Below are 16,209 nucleotides of genomic sequence, written 5' to 3'. Positions count from 1 at the left end.
CCTCTCAAATATCGGGAGTAAGATAATTTTTATGTGCTCTGGCAATTTTTGGCATCAGCAAGATTCCAACACATCGTTTAAAGGAAGCATTGGTCACGTGACCTCTTAGTGCAACTGGCCTACTGTATGCGACTCGTTGACAAATTAACCGGGACCACCGTGCGCGCCTAGTTTCATCAAATCGGGAAAGTTTACGCGGGGGACATTAGGGTGCCTCCTCGGGTTCCGGGCTCTGGGCCGGAACCCTCCGAGTGCAATAAGATTTTAATAGGGAAAAAGATCCTTGTGCCGTGTTTGGATGTAATAATGATCGCCTTTTTCTAGTTTAGTTTTAGAAATATGGTCTTTCACTGTATACCTCCCGGCAAAAAGGCGAACACTGCTTTGCAAGTTTTTAATGTTGTTCCTAAAAATAGGCGTCAAGAAACATCAAAAATACCTTAACAATGGTAAAAATTTAAAGAAAATTTTTCTCTAATTAATTAACAGTTAATGAATGAGGCTGAGTATCTTATGAAGAATTATGGAGATCGAGGAGGGTGTTATCCGTCGAGGCCGTAGGCCGAGGCGGATAACATCTCGAAGCACACGTTTAAAAACGTGTGCTTTTAGCCAATCAGAATCGGGGAAATACTTTGAATGAATAATAAGATTTTTTAATGACTTGCTTCATTTGGAATATAAAATACTGCTCTGTGAGCCAAAAGTTGAATTTACCAAGTTGCAGGAGTTGTGGATAACACCCTTCTCGATCTGCTTAATTCTTCATATCCTGCTCAGCCTCATTCATTAATTGCTAATTAAATCGAATTAATTCAATATGGCCGCCGTATTGGTATTAATAAAGGTCTACGGTATTCGTAAACGCTCGAAAACAGAATTTTCAACGAAACCAGAGGTGTGGCTCCCAGTCTGTTTGAGTAGTATGACTAGTATCCCGACTGATCCCAGATGACGTCATTCATATTCCCGATGCGCTGATTGCAGCCACAGCATGGATTCTGTATTGCAAATCATTCGAAACTTTGCAGTCTTCGAAAATCTGTGGATTGCTTTCTTACTCTGCGCTCTTATTTTCCTGTATTGGTAAGTTAAACACATCTAAGCTAAGTATATGATTGCACACCGAGGAGAAGTTCAGTATAGTCGTTGTTTACTTTCCGAATTTGTGCCCATCTTGGCTGCTCTTTAGTCACGATTTCGTCCTTCATTTGGTCTTTCAAACAACAGAGTCAAATCTTGAATGTTACCATTTTAACGTCGGGGGCTACTATTTCCATCACTGTGTGGAACAAGAAAAGGGGCGTTATTACGGGCCATTTTTATCTTGTACCACTTCCAAATCGCTCCACCTCGTCCCGCCACTCATGCGTGTAGCCGTAGGTCTGTGTAGGAGGCCAGTTTCATAACCAAAGAATCTATTTCTATTTGCAAATGTAGTTATCTGTAGGTCAGGTGTAGAGAAAGTGTACGAGGTACTACTTGTAAAAAGTAAGCCAAGAGAGCATTTTTGGTGATTCGTCTGATCATGAGGGGCTTTTGGAGAACGGCTTAATACTGAGCTGATACATTTGAACTTGCTTCATTCAATGTAGCAATGTAGTTTTAACCCTTTTGATTTGTACACATGCTCACAAAAAGATTTTCTGAATTTTATTCAGTGCTTGATAATTTTCATTCCCAACTGAGAATGAGATACTGTTTGTCATGACGTAAGAAAGATACCCTCCCTGCCCCCGCCAAAGGATGACAGGTTTTCAAATAGGGGGATTCAGATTTTTTCTTTAAAGAAACCGACAAAATTTTGGCCCTTCAAAACAAATTTATCGAAGTTTCCAACCACGACAAAGAATGAACGCTGCGGATTTCATTTTTCAAAGGGCGCTAACAAAAATCTGAGCGTTCGGATTCCAGATAAGGTTGGGATTTGGAGAACCTAGGCAAGAGGTATTAAACATGTCTTAAAAAGGACCGTCCTGTTCCAGTGTGTTTGTAAAGGCTATTGTATACATGATGAGTGTTCTTTTACCATCAAAATCAAATTAAGACAAATGTGTTGAAACAGGGAAATTGAGGGTCAGTTCTGATTGATATTCAGTGGAAGCTCTCTTATTGGAGACCCATAAGCGGACAGCTCTACTTGTGGCTGGCTGCCGTGAGCTGACACCTGAAATGAAAATAATCTTATTCACCTCTGAATCTTGCATTTTGTTAATTAAATATTAAAACTTTATATCCCTGTTTATCACGATGAATTTATACCAGCTTCAGTGTTTGTTTGTTTTTTTTGGGCACATATACACGTAAGTTGCCATCTAACCCTTACATCTCTTGTAGTCACCTATGAGAACCTTTCTGTGAGCATCCAGCACCATAACCTGCGAAAACATCTGTTTCTCCTCGCTCTTCGTCGCTGAGGACGTTTCGCGCGGAGGAATGTCTGAGACTCAGCGACAGAAATTCCATACTGATGACGCAAATCAATGTTTACATAATAAATCCAGTAGTCATGGGGTTCCAAATATAAATTGTCTAATTTTGCGTGTCTTCTGTTCGATTTTGGTAAACTCAAATGCTTGTTCTAGAGAAGACTATATTCCACAAATATTGACTGTTTTGTCAGAGATTCTTCGCGTTTACATTTGACCTTTGTGGCCTTTTGTCTTTTGTCTGTCATTCGTAAACAATAGCTAAAACAATGTAACTGCTCCGTCGACCAATCAGCGCTTCTGACCGGATTCTGGACAGACTTACGTCATCAGTATGGAATTTCTATCGCTGAGTCGCAGACGTTCCTCCGCGCAAAACGTCCTCAGCGACGAAGAGCGAGGAGAAACGGATGTTTTCGCAGGCTACCAGCATTAGTAACAGACGCCATCCTTAGGGTGCCCGCTAATAAGAGCTTTCACTGAACTCAAACATAGTAAATATAATGGACCCCAAGAGACGGAGCTAAGTATCTACATCTTTACAGCTGCGTGACTGTTTAGTATCAAAGAGCTAGGGATTGTGTGATGATTAAGATTTCATGGGACCAGGTCAACTGGTTAGTGCACAAAACACATCAAAAAGCATAGCAGTGTCTTTTCGAGACATAGAAGTTTGACTATTATAAGTTCATGCTAATTTTTGGTTGTATCTCTCCCTTTGCCAACCAGGTATGCGGTGGCCCCTTTTTCTTTCTTCAAGAAACTTGGGATACCAGGTCCTGCCCCATGGCCATTTGTGGGAAATATTCCTGAAATGAGCAAAAAGGTAAATCATGTGAAGTTATGTTACATGATGTTGGATTAAGAGGAAAACGATAACATTCTGTAGTTATTGTATACTGTTAAATGTGTATGCAGTAAAGTTCTGCCTATGAACCCTGGGCTTATACAACTTTGTAGATCTGTATGGGGTTTTTGGAAGGCTTATAAATGGGGGGCTTATAACTGGAATACAAAAAAGCATTTCAAAACAAGCTACATATAGCAGGGCTGATCAAAATACTGTTTGAATTTACAGTCGACTCTCGATAACTTGAACCTTCAAGGGAAATTGAAAAAAGTTTGAGTTATCAGGAGCTCGAAGAAAATAGCTGGGAGTAAGGAAAAGAACAGTTTACTGCACAGTGAACATTTTAATCACATTTAATTGTAGAAATTTTAGGTGAAAATTGAAAGATACTTCTACATTATACAACAGAACAGAACATAACAAAACATTCTAATTCTAATTCTTGCAACCGTACAAAGCACCATATTTGGTCATGAGACTTTTTGTTTAAAACAACTTACACTGTAAATGTAAGTGATTTGACTGGATGCATTCAATCGGAATGATCCAGAATCAGTTATCAGAGGTCACTCAGATCATGGTATCATATGAACCAATGAATCCTTTCTCAGGGTGGATTCGTCAAATCCTTTTATGTGCTATGACCTGAGCGATCTTGTATTGCTGATCCAGATCATCCCAATGGAGCACATCCAGTGTCCTTTGCTTAGGCAACCTGCTTATTTACAAGTACAGTAGTTCCTATATATACAAATTATGTACTAGATGAGTAGTACGTAATGAAGTAATTTTTTTCGTTATATTTAACTATTAACACTTATATGTCATCTGTCGGGTCTGCAGGAAGCCTTCTTTGTCAGGTCATTGACCCGAGACCCGTCCCTTATCTGGAACACTGCCCTGGTGCGAGTTCCAAAGCTGCCTACTATTAATTTATTATCAGCCTGCTACTTGAAACCTTTTTGACAGCCCTGCTTAAGCAATAATAGAACTGACATTTCTTTGTTTTTTGTTGACTAATAATGATAATAAATTGTTGAAATATTGGTTGTTTCAGCCTAAACAGCTGTTTGACAAAGAGGTTACTGAAAAATATGGAAGAGTATGTGGGTAAGGATAATAAGAATATGTGATCATAACTTCTGTTCATTATTTTTTTGTACATTTATTGTGCAGAGTACCAGTTCTTGTGGTTGAAATTAGGCCTATTATCCAGTATACCCCACTTAATCAGTTATCATTTTAGTGTGCCTTATGCAACCTTTGGTAACTGTGCAACACCTTACACCTGTGTATAATTAACAGAAAAACTCAAGGCGTGTTGGTGTTTAGACCTGATGGCTAACCATAGTGTAAATTGGCTTGACAATAATTTTGAAATTTGGTCAGAAAATGTCCAATGACCAACTCTAGCCTATTCCCAACATTATACAGTGTAAGTTATAAGTTAATTTATGCCACATGTTGAAGATAGCAGGGATTTTGTACATAAACTTTTATCTACAGGTATTATTTGGGACGCAGTCCTGCATACCTTATATCTGATCTAGATCTCCTGAAACAGATTACTGTGAAAGAATTCAGCAAATTTACCAACAGACCAATTGGAGTAAGTAGTAGTGGAAATTTGTCATTATTAATTGTACAGGATGTGAGGGGCTGCCAAAACTACAAAAGAGTTGGTTGTTGTCGTTGTCATGGGTCATTTTTTGGTTATTGTGTTGATCATTGTGGGTCATTGTGGGTAGTTTTGGCTAGTTCCTTGTTTTAGTAACTGCGACAAAATTGCAGCATTACCATTCGCTGATAATGCCTCATGATTATGTTGAAATTACAACATTGCTATGGCAACATTGCATTTATCTGAGTCCCAAGATGGTGTCCAGATTTAAGTATTTAGGTTGGGGACAATCACGTAGTGTAGTCTGAAGCCAACTACTACTACTCTTGACATATGCATTTAGCTAAAAAGGTAATATTTAAATGTATTATTCAACCCATAAACTTGTGAAAAAAAAATTACACGTAAAATTACTTTCATCGGCCTTACAGTGCAATAAATTAACCCACACTACAGCAAACCTTATCAAGACACAATAACAAGAATATATCTAAGGGAACTGATATTTGATATTTGATTCCGTATTCTGTATTCTCTTTCCGTTTCCGTGCTTCCATTTCCGTCTCCAGATTCCAGAGTCCATGTTTTAGGGCTGCCCATTAAATCACTAGGTTCTTATATGCGGGTTTTTACTGTATTCTACAGTTAACTCTCTCACAGTGACCACTTCTCATAAGCAACCAACTTAGGGACCACTTATCTGTTTCAAAAACTCTCTCCTAAGCGACCACCACTAAAAATTTCTTATAAAACGACAATGATGACTTTTAAATTAAGCCAGAAATTTGGCATAAATATTCTTTTGTTTTCTGTTGCATTTAAGCAACCATCAGTTAGAAATGCTTGAATGAGACGAAAGTTCAGTTTTCAGTAGCACTACACCAATCAGTGCTAACAGATTATACAGGGCTCGAAATTAACTTTTTCGTTTGGGAGCCAGCTGGCAACTAACGGAAAAATTTTGGTCGCCAGATCATAAATTTTGGTCGCCAACTTGTTTTATATATAACTTACACAAGAACACGATTTTATACGTTACTTTGCATGCAAGAAAAGTCATAACTGAAGAGCGAAAACAATTAGAAACAACACGAGTAACACTTGGTTATAAAGCTACCGTTGTTCTCAGGTGATATGTCTCTGGTCCAAAGGTGATGGTTGTCTCCATAGTCATTTTAACCCTTTCACTGCCAAATGTGGCCAAAGGTAAAATTCAACAAAAAATCCCAAATTTCATTTTGTGAAATTTTGAAAAACAAGTAGCACCATGCATGTGTAAGTACAGGTAGAGAGGTTTCATTTGAATGGTCACTCCATAGGGTTTCGTCCACAGACTCAAAAGTTAGAGCTACCTTACAAAACTTCATCAAGCACTCTGGCAGTGAAAGGGTTAAATGAAGCGAAGCATAAAATGTTTTAAGTCCGTGGTTTTCATTCTGAGACAAACACTGGTCCTTGCCCTTTGCTACTTCTACGAAATGCTGTTCTTTATTTTCGACTTGCTTCCTAGACACCTTTTGCTGCCAACAAATCAATGCCATGCATGGCCCAGGCCTTTACACGACCACATTGCTTGTACCAGTCTCCGACCAGGAGGAAACAAAAATGGACTTAGTGCAGTTTTTAGGTCTTTGTTTCATTTTAGACAGAATGTTTTAGGAAAATAAAACCTAAAATATTGCGGGAGTTACGGAAGCACCGCTTGAATTGAATCGCTATCTCCTTACGTTAAAGTATAAAGAAACGTTCTATTCACTCAGGTACTTTTTCTATTAGTGATAGTTAAAGCCATTTATTAACCGCCCACTTTCCCTACATCAACAACTGATGAAGGATTCAAAGTTAGGATTAACCTTTTGGCTGAATCTTCATTCCCCGCACGTAAAAACTCACGCCTCTTCAACTGATTTGTATCTGCCGCCATTTTCGGGGCAAATGAAAAGCACATGGTGTTGAAGTGCGCCTGCAATCCCAGTATCGACGTGTCAAAATACATTCAATTTTTTCGATTATCTTGTAATATTCAGACATTATGTTACTGGGGACGGAAAGGTGAGTTGTATACTAGCTACCATATCCAATTGATTTCCTAATATAAAGACTTAAAAACAAAAGTTGTGTCGTGGTTTTCTTTAGTCATCGGACAAAACGCGAGTCGCCAGCTGGCGACCAGTTCTGAAAATTTAGTCGCCAGTGCTCAATTTTTGGTCGCATTGGCGACCAGTGAGTCGCAATTTCAAGCCCTGTTACAGCAGTTGATGTTACAGGGCTCAAAATAACAGCCAGTCAACAGACAATGTCCGGCCTGATCGTGGACTTGACGGGTCAAACTCTCGTCTTGCCGGTCATTTTGACCAGTCATTTTTGGATGCGAACATTTTAGAATATTTTCCATATAGTTGTCGCTTAATGCGTTTTGCTCTATGTCCGGCCTGATGGTGGACTTGACCGGTCAAAATCTCGTCTTGCCGGTCATTTTTACCAGTCATTTTTGGATGCAAACGTTTTATAATATTTTCCATATAGTTGTCGCTGAATGCGTTATGCTCTATAACACTGTACTGATTTATTTTTCTTTGGCTTTTTTTTTTTGCTGCTTTGCACAAAAACCTTTAAAGAAAAAGAACACCGCAATAAATTTCATGTCATCATGTCGTAATGAAAGGCAACAAAGTGAAACAACAACAAACTGAGTTGTGCAGTAATGCAACGATGCAGCAGGTCGCACTGGGTGTGATAAGTAATATGACCTTCTTTGGGAAAACATGCAGTAACAATAATCTGCGATCCATTAGAAAACTAAAGGATAGCTAACAGTTTTTGTCCATCTAACATTTCAAATGTAATGTAAGAGGATTGTGAAAATCACCTTCGATGGAATTCGGGCAAATCGATCGCAATTCTCAACAGGTCGCCCTGTACTGTTTCTCCGGAAATAAATTTAAGCGCATCGATTAATTATAATAATTTCTTTATGTCGAACATGAATATTGTTTGTGGACTTGATTCTAGAATTTTCTGATGAAAATTTAAGCTAATTGAGAACAAACATTGCCTATCTCGGCGCTTAAAATCCTCCTTCTTGTTTGTTAATGAGCCCTTTGCTATAAAATGTTGCGCGACAATCCAAACAAAAGCTTTGCTGTATATTTATTGACCTCTGATGATAAATATGCTGTTTGTGGAACAGATTTCTTTCCAAATCAAATTCTCTGCCGGAAATATTCTTTGTGGAGGAGACCTTTCGATCACGTGCCGGGCAACGAAAAGATCAAGTTTCATCGATATGCAGATATGGGACGAACCTTGCAGACTTCAGACACCACCGTATGATGATACTCAAGGTAATGTCAACAGACGTGAAAACGGCCGAAAACTGCGGAAAGGAACTCAAAAACTTGTGAATGAATTTTTCACCAACTTGCCGCCAAAAACCTGAACGTCAATACAGTAGAACGATCTGTTGCCAGCGTAATTCGATATTGCAAAGGCCAAAAAAATATATAGTATTCATTATTTGACCGGCTGAAATTGGGTTTTGTCTGGGCTAAAAAATATTTGGCCGGTCATCATGACCAGCGACCTGCTGTTCGTTATTTTGAGCCCTGATGTACAAAAAAAGGTGGCTGTAATACAATTTGTGGGTAAAAAAGTGAGTATAATTTGAAGTGCTATATTTGTCGTTGGATTCTTACTTTGATGCAAAATGTTGAGTACAGAGTTTTGAGCTTATTTTCTTAATTTTCCCGAAGACAACCACCTCCCGTAAGTAACCACTTTGCTACTGCACCAAGGATGGTCACTTCCTGAGAGTTGACTGAAGCTAATAACTTTAAGTTTCATTACTTTTTTGACAGTGTCAATTTTTTTTGCAGCCCTTAAGTGCGTCAACTGGTGTTCAGTCTAAAGTGTTACTACAAGCACAGGATGAGGACTGGAAGAGAATTCGTGAAACAATAACTCCAACATTCAGTGCACATAAGCTGAAGCAGGTTTGTTTAATCATTGAAGCCCCAATATGCACATACAAATTCTTTAATTATAAACTGATTCATACATTTCCTTAAAAAATTACCTGGAAGAATTTGATAACAGGTCAAAGCATTTTCCTGTAGATGATTATTGTTATAATTCTCATAATCTTTTCTCTTGATTATGTATTGAAGGGAAAAAATATCAGTGATGTTGCAATTGATCACTCTTTTGGACCTAAAGGGTGAAACAAATATTTAGGATTGCTCATCTTACATGCATTACCTTGCCTGATGGTTTTTACTTTTTAAAGGCCTCACTGGTATTGCTAAAATTAATCTAAAACACAATCAAATCTCTTTAATACAGACACCTAAGGGACAGAACCAAGTGTCCACTTTACATTGGTGTCTGTATTATCGAGGTTGCTGGGAATGTATGATTTTTGGTATTTCTGGGACCAAACGAACTTTCCGTAATATAGAGAGGTGTCCATATGGAGAGGCTAGACTGTACACTCTACTTCTCAAATCCTTTAATAAATAATCTTCAAGGCTTTTGGGGGTTATCATCGATAAGTATCAAACTACCCTGCGGAGATGAGACTGGCACTCAATGGCTGAATGGTGCCACCATATGTCCTTTGTTAATTTAATCCATTTATTATCCTTATAGTTAGTGTAGGTTGTGTGTGTGCACACTACTTAAATATGCTTGTGCCCACTTTACTTATTTAATAGATTTGTACCCTTAGTTCGTTATTCAACGCATAATTTTACAATTTCCTTGGGTTGTTTTCCCACTCATATAACTTTTCAGTAACTGTGCTCACATTGTGGGTGGCACCCCCTAACATGTTCTACAATTGGTATAGGATATGGAGCTAAAACCAATAGTATTTGTGGAATTGCACATATTTTAGGTATCCTACAGATGATCAGTTAAAACTTTTAGATATATCAAGTAACAAAAATTTGCCCTCTGTCCTCTTTGAATTTCGTAAAACAAAAATTACACAGGTCTAAACCTGTTCTATCAAGCAAGAGCTGAGCTTTCAGAAAATTGATATCCAAGGTGTCAATTTATATCACAGGCTCAAAAATTCAAGAATTGCATATTTTCGGCTTTATTTCAATAGCTAGGAATGAAAAAAAATTGAACTGACTTATGCTTCGATTGTTCATTTGCCTTTAAATTCCCAGCAGTAGCCAGTAAATTTTTCCTGAGATTTAAAGGTGGAATTTTTTGTAATGCCCTGTAACTTCAGGCCGCCACCAAAAATTCCAAAATATTCTGGGAATTGCCAGGAATTTAATACATTTTAATTACCTTTACATTATGTTAGTAAACCTGGCAAGTTTCAGTGCGGTATTATAAATCCTCACCTTTTCACATTGATTTGTTTTCAGTCATGGGTCCAAAAAATTGCCCTTAATTTAATCTGCCCCTAATTTTTGTCGTTCTGCAGCGCTGTTTTGTTTGTCACCATCTTGAATTCTTACGAGAAAGCCGCTGTTCTTGATGTTTGTTGTGACACTTACCCAATTGTAGCACGGAACGTGGCAAGAAATTGCGAAAATCTTCGTTTCAACTCGTTTCGTGACATCCTCTCAATATGGCATCGTAAACAAGGTTTTAGCCTTAGCAACGTGTTAAGTTGCATAATACGTCATTTAACTGCGGCCTTATCTGTCATCGACCTTGCAAGGATCATACCTAATGTGTCTCAAGCAGACTTTTTACAGCCTTAAAAATGATTTAGAAATATCAAAACAATCATACTTTATTTGGGGAAGCAGAGTGTAAGTGAATTCTGCCATAGTTTGCCCTAGCTTACTTGAAACTCGTGATACATTATCACGTGTCAGGTTGTGAAAATTGCAACATTTCTGTCAACAATGAATAGTATCCCATCGGATTTCAGGCCTGTGATTATTAATATTTCCAAAATAGCGCTCTTAGATACCAACTTTAGCCTTCATTTTCTCAGCTTCTTTTTGACCGAAATGCTTCATTTTTGGAATTTGAGTTCAGGTTAAGAGTACGCTTCAAATAAGTAATTTTATAAGTGTGATCATTTTTTGACTTTATAGCAGTTCTAATACCTTAAGGACGGTGCCCACTAATGGAAAGTCTTTTTTCCCAGATAATGACTATGTGAGACAAGTAGATCATATCAGCGGCTATTAAAATCCAAGAAGAAAACTGGGGGTAACCGACATTTTTAAGAGATAACTGCGCTTCAATATGGAGGAAAATGCTGAATAGGCATTATTTTTTTAGAAAAATGATAAAAAGTTATTTTTTCCCCAGATTTCAGAGTGTACACATAAACTGGCACAAATGCAATGATAATTGCAATAAGGTTTCAAAATAAGCAACAAATGATAACATAACAACTGCTCTTTATACGCCTTTTTTTGAAATATCAGCACAACTGGGAAGTTATTAGCAGTTACCCCTCTCCATGCGTTTGCCTTAAAAATAGTGTAAACGACATTTTCCCCGAACCAAAAATTGACCGTTTGCTGAGTAGGCTTATTACTTTCATTTGGTAAGATAAAAAGTAGGGATTACCACGCGTTTTTAGAAGTTAAATTGGTTGGTTTCGACCTTCACTTAATCTCTTTGGGGGTTATTTACAATTTTTCCCATCCCCTCCCTGGTCAGTTTCACTATTGCTTCACTCAATGTGGACTACTCTGGGATATCCACAATGGCTGACAGTCAGAGAACAACAACTCACGGAAAAGAGCAAAAACATAAAGTTGTAGATGTAATATGGATTGTAAACCTTCTATCGTTTTTTATCATTTTACCGGGTACCTCGATCAAATATGTTATTCAACTTGCATGCATTCAATGAGCTTATATCTATTCTTTGCGCTATCTCTTTCGAGCTTTGTCACAAGTTTCATGTGACATAAATTTGCATAGACTCAAGTTCCATACATGATCATGAGCTCTCTTTTAAAAAAGCTGAATACTGCGAAAGTAGTTGTACCGAATGCATTTATGTACCCTCATATATAAACTGTGCTATAAATGATAATTTTATATATTTCGTTTTGATTTTTTTACTGTAGCATTCCGTGTCATGTTCATTCACTATTTTTCACTCCTAAATGTTAGTTTTAGACTTTACAGTGTCTATTAAACCTAAGAAAGTCTTAGAATGGAAATACTTTATTCACCTTCCATCTTTAGTTTGTAAACAGCAAAATGGCAGCTATGTCTAAATGTCCAGATTATGTGTGGCGTGAAATTGAACCTTAAGAAATACTATCTACACAACAAGCTACCCAATGAGTCAATAATTTTAACGCTTAGTACTGCCAAAATAATAACAATGATAATAGTAAAAAGCATAACAATTTTTTACGATTTTTTGCACGATGAAAGCGTTTCCTTTGCGGTACGCAACTATTTGTGAAGCTGCGATCTCAGCAATCCAAGCAATCTTGTGATAGTTTTTTCTTGTTTGTTCGACAAATAAAAGCCTAATGGACTCTTAATAAAAGGGACATCTGTATGTACTCAAATGCTTTAAGTCTATCTTCTGGTGAATAATTATATAAAATCTTACAAAATTAAAGAAATATTCAGGAAAGTGTTTATAGCCGATTAGCTGATAAAACGCGAAGGACGTTAGTGAAAGGTAAGCTTGCAGTTTCTCGATTAAGCGGAGGACTTAGAGCTGTTTTCCTTCTGATTTACTGATCCTTGCCTTTTAAGGGATTGTTTAATACCCAAGCTCCAAGTGTAACATCTTGAAGCAATAACTTTTGATGTTTTAGAATTGACTTTTGTTTGAGTGTAAAATGTTTGGTCAGATCAACCATACGGCAGAAATAGCAACATGCGCATACTTCTTCGGTTTTCAAAGACGTGACAAGGCAAATAAAAATTATTTTTCATCTGTTGAAAAACGGCGCATCTTTTTCACAAGAAATAACTAGAACCTCCCAGACTTTAGTAGAGGAGACAAAACCAGTCCGCGTGTCCTGCGTGTTGTGCATTTAATTCTTTCGGGTTGCGCACGACTACCTTAACATGCGCAGAAACTGTGCGCAGTAACAATAGTGGGCACCATCCTTAAATAAGTTGGTCTTGTGATCTCTCTACATGTAGCTGTCAAAGATCATAGCTGGTTTTGTTTATATTTTCGTTAGGTTGCACCTTTAGTAAACAAGTCATGTGAAACCTTGTGCAAAAAGCTTGAAAAAATTGTTGAGTCTGGAGACAAAGCTAATATGTGGAGGTAATTTTAAAGTGCAAAAATTTATTTATTTTCAGCTCTTAAAATTGCACTAGCCTACAACCAGTTAGTCATGGGATGCAGGCTCAATATGATATTGGCCGTTTTTATGCGTCTTAAGTCGTTAAGATGTATCACATCTGAGACATTAGTGAACTTTTACCCAACAGGACGGGAGAGGAAAGAAGACGGCAAACCTTGTGTGACAAACGTGACAATATTTTGTTTGAAAAACTTTCCGCCAAGCTATCTTTTTGTAAAAGACCAGAAAACATTAGTGTTAAGTGAAGATATCAACAAATCGGCAATTATTTATAGGCCTATCATGTTTGTCACACACAAGCGTTTTGCCGTCCTTTTCTCCCTGCCATCCTATATTGCATAATGTGTAGTTCCTGGAAATATCCATACTCCTCCCACAGAAGGGATTGGAAATTCCTGGGGGGTGGGGTTTCTCAAAGGCCCAAAAATTTAAGTAAATGTATGATGCTTGACTGGAATTTCCAGAGAGGTGGGGGGTCTAAGAAAAAATCCCTTCCATGGGGGAGGTATGGATAATTTTTGGAACCACACAATCTCTCTATTAAAGTCATCAAGATACATTAAAGGTCTGAGACATTGAAGTCAGCTGGTCTAAAAATGGGACACAAAGTAGATAACAACAATGGAACACATGCAAAAAACAGGTTTTTCTGAAAAAAGTTAAAACACTGAATCTTTCCAGTCATTTCTGGAGGAGTTGGGCATAAAATGCGTCGTGTTTTATACTAGATGCATTTAACATCTGAGTCATTCATGTTCTCTGTTGAATGCATCGTTCTGCAGATTGGTAAATGCGTCTATTCAATTTACCATTTATATATATATTACTCCTGTTAAAGTTGTCCAAAGACGACTTTAACATTTCACTCAACTTCAAAGTCTTTAGCATAAAAATGGCCATTATATTGTCTACAATGGTAGTCCCAAGACATGCTGAACTTCATATCCATTAAAGTAGCAGTCTTCCTGCCATTAAAAAGGAGCCGAAGAAGGTACATAATTTGTGTAGATACATGTAGTTTTTGATAAAATACTGAGCTGAGTGAAGTAGTATATCAGGTGGAATTTGATTTCTTGACTTGTCTTCATAAGGGTTTATGGCAAGTTTACCATGGAAGTGATATTGTCAACAGCATTTGGTGTCCAAGCTGATGTACAAACTGATCAGGATGAATGATACACTCCAAATGCAGCACTGCTGTTCAGACAGCCTGCAGTTTCTATTAGTCTGAGTAAGTACAGTAATGACAGCAGGTACCGTGCTATGCTTACCAATTACTCTCACTCTCATGTCTGCATGTGGACTTATGACATTGATCTCATGCATCAGGGACAATTCCTCATGCCCAACTCTTTAATACATGATTGGTAATGAAACTGCAATTCTGTTTCCCTGAAATGTGCCAAAAAGGCACTATATAAATGTTGACTTTAATGTCCTAACTTTATCACAACGTGTTTAAATGTTGCCTTTTAAATAGCTTTGGGACTGCTCAAAGGTCATCAAAACATCTTTGGACATGTTTTCGGAAGTCTTCAGAAAATTGTCAGAAATGTTTGTAAATTCCAGTAATGACAAGACGAAAACCTCACACATTAACTCATAAAAAGTTGGCAGGTGTACAGTACTGCATAAAAGTGAGTGACTACCCTCTAGCAAGATGAGAGTTCAGCCTAGGGTTGGGAAAACATAACCCCTAGAGGAGACTATCCTCTTGCAAGAAGGCTAAAACCCTGTACAGCATGTTGCCCAGTATCTGGTCGGTACCAGTATCTGGCCACTTAAGACAGAAACTCGATTTTTGCAGCACCCTATCTAGTTTTCGGTAAACAAAGTATTTCGAATGGAAGCTGAAGATTTCAGCTTTAAGATGCAAGTTTTGGCGGGTTTTACAGCTTGAGAAACAGTCGCAGAAGGTGCCGTTCTGTTCAGGTGAGTAAACTTTTCATAGCTTATATTTGCGCTGTTTACTGCGCAGTAAAACTAGTGGTGTTCAAATAAGGGTTGGTAATATGTGATATTTTAAAAGAAACTGTTTTATATTAAAATTGAAGATACTTAAAGAAGTCAGGTTGTCAGAAACTTCATTAATTCTTTTCTTAATTTCTTTCTTTTTCAGAGTAGACGTATATATAATTTGGAGTTTTCTTTGTTTGTTGATATAATTCAGTATTTCTACTTTAAGGAAAAAAGCCACACACTGTTATATTAAAACGTTACTTTTCTTTCTTTTGCAGTGATATTTCCTTTTTTAAGGCCATTATTCAAGATTTTTGGGACATTGTTGATTGGCTCTGGCGCAACAGAGCAAGCAAAAGCAGCACAGTTTATGATTAATACTGCAAGGAACGTGATTGAATTAAGAAAGCAAACTGGCATGTCACAGGTATATTGTTATTGTTGACTTTGACATTGGGTATGCTGTGGTATCACAATCCTGGTCAAAGACTAAAATTGTGGCGTTGAGGGTGATGGGTTGCGGGTGCAAATAACTGCAAATCTGTAAATGGTCAAAAGCAAGAAAACTGCATGTATCATAATTGCTCAGAATTATCAAAAACATATACAAAGCTTTTTTGTAGGCCTACAGAGTGTCTTGAGGATACGCCGTATGAACATAATATTAATAACAACATTAATGGATTTTGGTTATACATTGAAAACACCAAAACTTCCATTTTGAGAAGATAATGTAAAAAATAATATTTATTTCACTTGCATGGTTCAGTTACATTTCCAGTCTTTGAGTACCCTCAGCTGTAGAGCTATAGTAATTTTTAATTCAAAATATTTTCATTGTTTTAATCCCCTGCCTAATTCTTCAGGTACTGATGAAATATGGAAGGAGCAAGAAATATTGCCTAGTCCCTCTACAGCGTTTTGCCAGGCCTCCTCAGTCAATTCACTTTGGTGGCGTATCCAAGGCAAACGGGCGGGAAACACTTCTCCGCCTGGACCACGTGACCTGAAATGAATTGGCCGCACGGAATAATGAGGCCTAGGGACTAGGCAACAAGAAATGTACACAATTTATTA

General features: G+C 37.6%; 1 pseudogene; it reads left to right on the top strand.

The window, feature by feature from the left end:
* Positions 1 to 948: 948 nt before the first annotated feature.
* LOC140952020 (cytochrome P450 3A24-like) overlaps positions 949 to 16,209 on the top strand; it is a 22,397-nt pseudogene continuing 7,136 nt past the window's right edge.

This window comes from Porites lutea, chromosome 11 (assembly GCF_958299795.1).
Source record: "Porites lutea chromosome 11, jaPorLute2.1, whole genome shotgun sequence".
Lineage (NCBI taxonomy): Eukaryota > Metazoa > Cnidaria > Anthozoa > Scleractinia > Poritidae > Porites > Porites lutea.
Note: the sequence above shows the minus strand (reverse complement) of the source record. Positions and strands in the feature narration are given on the sequence as shown.